Source organism: Hordeum vulgare, chromosome 4H, assembly GCF_904849725.1.
Source record: "Hordeum vulgare subsp. vulgare chromosome 4H, MorexV3_pseudomolecules_assembly, whole genome shotgun sequence".
NCBI lineage: Eukaryota > Viridiplantae > Streptophyta > Magnoliopsida > Poales > Poaceae > Hordeum > Hordeum vulgare.
This window is the reverse complement of record NC_058521.1, coordinates 29,532,921-29,542,463: the sequence shown is the minus strand read 5'-3', so window position 1 is coordinate 29,542,463 and position 9,543 is coordinate 29,532,921.

Sequence of the window (9,543 nt, the reverse complement as noted above, 5' to 3'; positions counted from 1 at the left end):
ACAAATTATACTTCTTTAAAAGATGTTGAACAGAATCGACACACGCGCACACAACTACACCCACAAACACATGTGGGCAAAATTCCAAATAGATTTGTGAATCTATTAAAAATGTGTGTGGGTGTGTCTGATTTATGTGTATTTGTATGTATGGTTTTCTTCTAATTGAAAAGGAAAAAGTGTGGGACTTGAACTGAAAATGTAGCTTTGAAATGAGTGATGTACAATTGTATTTGTAGGTATGTTATAAGGTGGGCTCGGCCTTTTATTGTTCATGACCCGCAACTAAATAGTTCTTCAATTTTCAAATGTTTAAATTTGGAGAACCATGATGGTTAGTAGGGCAAATGCACCACCACCTCGTCAAGGATCCAACTGCAAGTTTAACACTTTATTTTCTCGTTAAGACGCATCATTCTTTTAGTTAGAAGCGATGTTATTTTGAAGGTCTCCAAGTAGTCTTAGTCTTGCAAAGGCATTAGAACAATGTATACTTGTGGTGATATGCATATGTGTGTGTGTGTGTGCGCGCGCGCTCTCAATGAAATTTGTAGCTCACAATAATTTGTAGGTCGAATAGGTTATAAACATTAAATTTATGTTTGCCACCTCATTTTTTTAAGTTTTAGGAGAATTTCATGGTTTGTTTTGCAGTATTTGAGAAACAGGCCAAACTACTCCCTCCATCCCGGTGTATAAGTCATCTTAGGTTGCGCACCGTGATCAGGAGAGAGAGAGGAATACAAGAGAAATCAATGCTAATTTGCTAATTAATACTATTGCATGCAATGAATTAATCACTGCATGTCTAGTTAGTCTTAAGTCATTAAAAACATACACGTCACACGTCTCTTATTGGTATGTTATAAGGTTTTAATAATGGTTATAGATAATGTAGCTCCAAATTAGCCTTTTTTCTTGCGAGTGAATTCCAAACCAGGCAAAACATTGCTCGCGTCGCTCTCCACGCGTCCGTCCTCCACTTAGCCCCCGCCCCTTCGCCGCCGTTGGGCAAAGCCAGTGGCGGCGGGCCTCTCCTTGCTTTGTCTTGCGCGTTGGACGACCATGGACGTCTTGGTGTGCTTCGTGGGGACGCAAACTGGAGCGGATCTCGCCCCTGGCCTCTTTCGCGACGTGGTGGCGCACGATGCTGGGACGACGGCCCAGGATGCTGCAGCATCGTCCTCCCCTCCTCCTCGTGGTGGACTCGTGACGGCATGCCGGCTCGCGGTGGTTGAGGGCTTTGTTCCCGGATCTGGCGGGACAGAGGCCATCGACGGGATGCGGCGGCGCTGACCGTGCTAGTCTGCGTGGGCGGCAGGACATACACACATGGTGGTGGGCCGATAGCTCGGGTCAGCCGTGTGTGGATCTGGAGCTGATGCTCCCGGCATGCCTATGTTGGTGGAGCTTCTTGGCAGGGGCAGTTCTCCGGGGTGGTGTTGTGGGGTTCCCTGGTTGGCGTGATGCCGGATTGGGCCGCAGGACAACCCGGGTAGTGGCATCTGCGTGGTGTAGGTGGTTATGTCGGTGGTTGTGTTCGGCGCTCTACTTCCCCTCAGATCCAGCTCGTTGTTGGTTTGCTGGATCCTTTGGGACGGTGGTGACACGGTCATGTCGGAGGCCGTGATGGCACGATGGTGCCGTGGACGACACGATGGTGGCTGCAAGTTGGTGATTTTCATCTGTGGATGTTGTTGTGGCTCGACTAGCATGCTCTTAGTTTCGGTGGTCATGGTCTTCCATTGCCGGTGGTCTTCTCCGGTGTTGGTTGAGCCCCTTCCCTCGGGGCTCGTTCAGGTGAAGGGTGAATGGCTCTGGGAGAAATCCTTGCTTCCGATGGGGATCGATTATCGGCGATAAAGGTGCGTTGGCGCCTTTTCCTTTGGAATCATCATCGAAGGGTTCCTTCCCCTCTACTAGGCTATGGTTGATCATACTTCGGGTTGTCATGGTAGTTGTTGGTGTGGCCTCACCCTTCCTTGGGTTTTGGCAGGGAGTGTTGAGCGAATTTTGGGCGAAAGCTTTATTGGTCGACGGGGATCGATGCCGGCGACAACGACACTTGAGGGCATCGTGTTCCCTTCTTCAAGCAGTCTCCGAAGATCTCGTTCACTTCTCTCCGGGTAGTGGACTAGTAGGCAGGGGATTTTGAGTTGGACGGTTGTGGCTTGGTCATAGTTTTCGCTTGATTGTCCCTTAATCAATCAAGCAATTGTGTGGTTTTTGACCTAGTTTTCCTTATAAACCGGGTCAACCCTATTCTTCTTTATAAAATTGCAGGAGCACCCTGCCCTCTTGACGAGGTTCCGTCAAAAAAAAGTTCCAAACCAGGCCTAATGAGCCTCCAGAATATACAATCTTAGGATTTTCGGCAATTTACAGAAAAGGGGAAAATATGTATATTATTTTGAGAAAAATAGTATCTCAGAACATCTACAGCCGGACCCCTCATACCCCCCCCCCCTCAAACGCCCAGACATGTCGTCCGGTCAGTGACCGGTCACAAGAACGCGACCCAACCGGAGCTCTCAAACCCGCCTCATATGCCCGGGTTGACCGGCACCCCTCATATCCAGCCCAAACATAGGGCGGATATGGGGTGGCCCGGGCACGCCCATCTGACAGGCCCAACCCACCATCAATCCCACCAATATCCCAAAAAAAATCACTCTAGGCGCCTCGCTCAGAACCCTAGCTCACTATCTTCCTCCGTCTCGCCCTCTCCCTCTGGGCCCAATCCAATCGAGTAGAATGTCGAGTGCCGGCAACTGCTTCGACGACTCCGACGAGATGGCCCTCCGCATCGCCTTGGAGCGGTCCAAGGTGGAGACTGGCGACAGCTCTGGATCTGAAGCTACATCGCCGCTCCCGAGATGGAGGGCCATCTCAACCAAACTGGACCCTCCCGGCCCGCGCGCAGCTCCGGTAGGACTGCATAGTGTGTACCGGCCCCGCGCCATGTCCTCCCCCCATCGGTCGCTGCTCCATGTGGGCAGCATTGGGTCCTAGTTCCCGCACGATCGCCCATCACCCGCACACGAACTCCGAAATCAGAGGCGCGCGTCACCCATCGTGAGAGACAGAGGGCACTAGGATGAGGGGAAGCGAAGCAGTCCGCGCGCCGCCACAGCGGGATGCCGTCGGAGCCCGACGAGGACGAACGCCTACTCGCATGGGTGTACCCCCAGTCCCTCATGACGGTAGAGACGGGCGCTCGGCGCCTCCGACGGAAGAATGCGAAAGCGCTCCGGCCTGCTATTGAGTAGCCGGAGCGCGAGGCGAAGGAGGCAACGAAGGAGAAGGCCCAGCGGATGAAGCGGCCCATCGTCCTATCCGACGACGACTCAGATAACAGCGAGAAGGACAACTCCTCTTCCGACAACCAAGATCCTCCGTTAGCTGCGGACGACTACAACTGCGCCGACGATCCAAAGGGCACAGGTCCGACCAGGAAGTGTTGATCTACCCCTTCCCTCCTATGCATTGCTAATATAGTTTTTAGGTGACGATGAACTATGTCCTACGAACTCGATGATCTTTTGGATGATGATGAATGTTCGTTTGCCGCAAATCTTGTGTTGGTTTGTTTTCAATTCTATTGTCCGATGTTTGGTCACATAGATTATTTCGACGTACATGTATAGGATAGGTATAGGATGCCGGATATGAAATACGTGGTGTACGAAGAGAAATTTAAAACGTGATTAGATTTACAAGGTCCGACTATAGATGCTCTCGTACATCAAGTTGGCTATTGCCGTGTGAATTGTGATCGACCATTCCAAATGTCCACATCATTGGGCGGCCCTGTTCTACAAAGATCTCATGCATGATGCATGTACGCGTGTGCCATTACCGCATGCATGATCCACTAGCTTCCAAGAAGCACCATGCATGCGCTACACATTTAACTTCTTCTTGAGGAAACTTCATATAGTATTCCTTTGCATGCAGAGTGATAGTATTTTACATTGTGTTTTGTAGGGACATCTTTGGATTCATCCACATATAACGAAATTTGATTGATGGAGATTGACATGGTTCATTGATTTAAAGCGTGCTCCAAGGATGAAAAATGATGAGACGTTGTTGTCGGTTTGGATTATTGTATAATCAGCATGATTATATTCAAAGCACAGCGAGCTACTGTTTTTCTTTCTTACGGGAAGCACAGCGAGCTACTAGTTACTGATAAGAGCAAGTATAATAAGGTACAGTCAGCAGGCTGTAAGGATTAAAATACTATATTTTTACTGAGTTGGAGGAGAGAGAAGGGAAGCGGACTCTTCGTGAAGAGCCAGCTCTAACACGTGCTCCTAGGTGCTTTGTGAGAATGAATGGTGGGCCATATATGATAATAGTAGTAGTATTCTTTTATAGCTAACTATTGTACGAGCTAGCTATAAGATAGACTATAAGATGGCTTATAGCCAGCAGTTGGCTATACTATTAACCATGCTCTAAGGGTTAGATATTTACAATCTTCGGAACTAGAACCAGAATACACCGACGGTAGGTATACGGCTGCATGATTCAGTCCGCCCAACAGAATCTTTGCATAATTAAGGTTGGCTGCCCTATTCCCACACAGAGAAAAAATTAATGGCTACCATACATAGATTTGTGTTGTTGTTGCAAATCAAGAGCTTAGGCAACTCCAACGCGGATCACCAGAACGGACATCACTAAATGTCCATGGACATGTCCGGACATGTCCATGTACGACGATGAGATCAGAGGTCATCATCCAACTGCACACCAAATGTCAGACTCATTTCAAACTGGTCTTTCGCATAAAAAGAATGAAGTTCAGGCTAACCGAATGATATTTGCTAAATTTTGATATATTACAATCAAATGAACGAAGTTTAACCAAGTTCCCACTAAAATGAACAAAAAATAAAAAAAATAATAGAAAAGGAGGTTAAGACCCCGGCCTCTCAATCAATCGATGCATACAACCATCTTTATTACTTATTTAACAAGGGTCTGAGAAGAACATACATAAAACCACCTGAAGCCTGCTCTCACACCTACAAAACGCGATAATGTGGAGTGCTCTTACTCCCCATATCTAAAACCAGTGTCGTCGCCGATCCATCCACATAACGTATCGGAACTAATAGCCGGTGCAGCAAACCTAAAGCGTACATCACATGCACACGTTTTAGAAGCCGCTATCATCATCGAACCGCTGACCCATCTTCAGGAGAGAGATCCGCATCATCCTTGCCAGTCCGGCCATCCGTCGACGCCACCACGGCGCCCAACGGCGCCACCTCCCGCTCGTCCATCCAAACGCGAAGACTCTGTAAGATCTGTCGTGCGTAGCACCTGCCGACCAGGCATGACAAAGAGTAGCACCGGTCGGCCAGGCATGAGATGACATCACCAACAAAGCTCCGTGCAGGACGAAGACGCTCCACCTCCTGCCTCTATCTTCCAGCGCTGCTCCACAAACGATGCTCCCTAGAGAGGAACGCCACCGCAATGCCGTCATCGTCCGATCTGGAAAACCAGATCCTAAGATTTCCCCCCGGAGCAGCACGAGTGGATCAACAGTAGTTACAGAACGAAGCCTTCATCAAGGTAACGGCACAGAATGCCATCATCATCCGTCGTCGGCTCAGTTTTCATCGGCAACTGTGTCTCCCCATCACCTGGCCCGTCATCCCCGACGGACGGGACGCTGCCACCACCATGGTCGGATCCGGATTAGCCGTCGCCGTTGCCACCGCCAAGACCGAATCCGGGCCCACCTCACTCAAATGCTATATTCGGCCAGCAAGCACCAGGAGAAGGAGGCTGGAGCCAATCGAACAGATCGGGCCGGATCGAAGCTTCACCACGGAGGCCCGACGGACTGCGAGGCGCCGCCGTTGTACCGTCGTCCACGACCACCATGTTGCTCGCACAGCCATGGAGGATGCCAACCAGTACCCGCCTACGCCGCCCACCGTCCAGGTGACGCCGCGCGCCACCGGCCGGAGCCGCCGCCCTTCATCCAGAGAGGAGGCGCTAGATCCCTGCCCCCACCTTCATCGGGGCCACGCGCCAGTGCCGCAGCGCCCTCTGGCAGCGGCGGAGGGGAGGGAGAGGGGGGGAAAGCACGGCGACGGCGCTAGGGTTGCCCCCGAGTCACCACAAAGGGGGCGACGCGGGGAAGACTCTCCTTCTGATCAAAAGGAGTCAACAAAAATTAAACTAAACTAGTTGAGCAAAAATTAAACTAAACCTAAACTAAACTAGTTGAGGTGTCGTATGTGACCTGAAGGCATACGGGCAGAAGGTCCATAGCACCCGAAATACTAGACCGATCTAGTAGTCTGGAAGGGGTCGGCACAAATAGTATCTGCTCTTCAAGGATTAATCTGGATTTTTTTCAACAATTTCCTTAATCGTCAGTCCCTTGCCAATTGATTATGACTTGTTTCATCAACAACTGAGGTGAATTGTGCAAAGACTGTAATTGTGTGAAATGAGTTGTGAATGGTTGGCGGATTAGGTCAAGAAAATAGTTCGATAAGAAAGAAGAATAGGTTGTCCGTATCAAGGTGGTGGCAACAAAGGTGGGGTACAACTATTGTGGCAGAACCTGTCCATGGCAAGGGTACGGGCCGGGCTTGACATGTTGTCACAATTGTAAAGAGGAAACAGACTCAGTGGGTTGTTCTTCTTGGAGACGTCGGTCTACGTCTGCTCCTTCACTTCCTACCTCACTGCCTCTCGGGTGAAAACCCTAACTTCAGTGGACGGCGGCGGCGTCCTTGATGCTGTCACCTTCCTGAAGGCGTCGCCTTGAGGGCTGAGTGGTGATGGGCACTGTGTGGGTCCTTGACGGTTTCTCGTGGTGGACACTGCTTCGGGGGAAAACCTAAGATCTGGCCTTACAGATCGTACGATGGCGGTACTGCGGTTTCGTTTCTCTCTTGGGATCATCGTTTGTGTAGCAGTGCTGGATGATAGAGGCTTGAGATGAAGTGGCTTCGTCTTGCCCGAAGATTTGGTGGAGCTGTCAAGTCATGTCTGGCCGACAGGTGCTACGCTGAGTCATGCCTGGTTGGCAGGTGCTACGCACGACAGTGTTGGGGAATGTCACATGGGAAACAAAAAAATTCCTACACGCACGAAGACCTATCATGGTGTTGTCCATCTACGAGAGGGGATTTCCGATCTACGTACCCTTGTAGATCGCACAGCAGGAAGCGTTAATAAATGCGGTTGATGTATTGGAACGTCCTCACGTCCCTCGATCCGCCCCGTGAACCGTCCCACGAACCGTCCCGCGATCCGTCCCACGATCCGCTCCGATCTAGTGCCGAACGGACGACACCTCCGCGTTCAGCACACGTACAGCTCGACGATGATCTCAGCCTTCATGATCCAGCAAGAGAGACAGAGAGGTAGATGAGTTCTCCGGCGGCGTGACGGCGCTCTGGACGTTGGTGGTGATCTATCTCAGCAGGGCTCCGCCCGAGCTCCGCAGAAATACGATCTAGAGGAAAAACCGTGGAGGTATGTGGTCGGGCTGCCGTGTCAAAGTTGTGTCTCAAAAACCCTCAATACCTCCAGTATATATAGGAGGGAGGGAGGGGAGGAGGCAACCTCAAATCCTCAAGGTTTGGCCGAAATTGGAGGTGGAGCAGTCCTACTCCAATCCTACTTGGAGTAGGATTCCACCTTCCTACTTGGAAACTCTTTCCACCTTGTGTTTTTTCCTTCTCAAACCTTATGGGCCTTAGTGGGAACTTATTCCAGCCCACTAGGGGCTGCTTTATCTCTTCCCATAGCCCATGAGACCCCTTGGGGCGTGACACCCCTCCCGATGGTCCCCGACACCCCTCCCGACACTCCCGGTACACTACCGATGAGCCCGAAACTTTTCCGGTGACCAAAACAGGACTTCCTATATATCAATCTTTACCTCCGGACCATTCCGGAGCTCCTCGTGACGTCCAGGATCTCATCTTCGATCCGAACAATATTCGGTAACCAACCATATAACTCAAATACGCATAAAACAACGCCGAACCTTAAGTGTGCAGACCGTGCGGGTTCGAGAACTATGTAGACATGACCCGAGAGACTCCTCGGTCAATATCCAATAGCGGGACTTGGATGCCCATATTGGATCCTAAATATTCTCCGAAGATCTTATCGGTTGAACCTCAGTGTCAAGGATTCATATAATCCGGTATGTCATTCCCTTTGTCCTTCGGTATGTTACTCGCCCGAGATTCGATCGTCAGTATCCGCATACCTATTTCAATCTCGTTTACCGGCAAGTCTCTTTACTCGTTCCGTAATACAAGATCCCGTGACTTACAGTAAGTCACATTCCTTGCAAGGCTTGTGTGTGATGTTGTATTACCGAGTGGGCCCCGAGATACCTCTCCGTCACACGGAGTGACAAATCCCAGTCTTGATTCATACTAACTCAACGGGCACCTTCGGAGATACCTGTAGAGCATCTTTATAGTCACCCAGTTACGTTGTGATGTTAGATACACTAAAGGCATTCCTCCGGTGCCAGTGAGTTATATGATCGCATGGTCATAGGAATAAATACTTGACACGCGGAAAACAGTAGCAACAAAATGACAGGATCAACATGCTACGTTTATTAGTTTGGGTCTAGTCCATTACATGATTCTCCTAATGATGTGATCCCGTTATCAAGTGACAACACTTGGCTATGGTTAGGAAACTTGACCATCTTTGATCAACGAGCTAGTCAACTAGAGGCTTACTAGGGACAGTGTTTTGTTTATGTATCCACACAAGTATTGTGTTTCCAATCAATACAATTATAGCATGGATAATAAACGATTATTATGAACAAGGAAATATAATCTATCTATACCTATACTAATTAGAGACTCTCAAGAAATTACCACGTTAATTAGAAAATTACAGCCGCTCATCTGGTGGGATCGAGTTATTACGGTCTAGATTAACCTTTGTTTTTTTAGTCTTCAATTTTGGGGTTTTTTTTCTTTCCCATTAGAAGGCCCACAATGCTTAAAAGGTTATTGATAGAAGTCAAACAAAAAAAAAGTCATGCTTTCACGCCCAATTGGGGAAATAGGAGGAAAAAAATCAAGAAACCAAAAGAGATGCGATCTAACAACCATCTTAATCTTCCTTCCAAAAGAAACGTCCTATATCAATGTATCTAGCTACTGCACGTCTCTTCCTCCCCCACAAAAAAATAAACTCCTTGAAGCAATCTGTTGTCTAGAATCTGTTTGTTCTGGTGGGTTCGAGTTCCATTTATACGTGATTCTTCTACTACAGCCATTCTCCTTATATCTCAATTTACGTAAAAGAAAGACATCTGGAGGCGATGTGGTGTGATTTCTAATTGTCGCATCCATGGCTCCACCTCGATCTGGCGGTGATGAGCTAGAATCGGCAACTATCTTTGTGATCTGTCTCTGATATAGTTTGTGTCATGCTGAGTTAAGGATGACTCGCACCTGCCTCCTGCCAATCATCTACAGATTGTTTCTCCATGACGACAAATCGGCTACAGCTGAA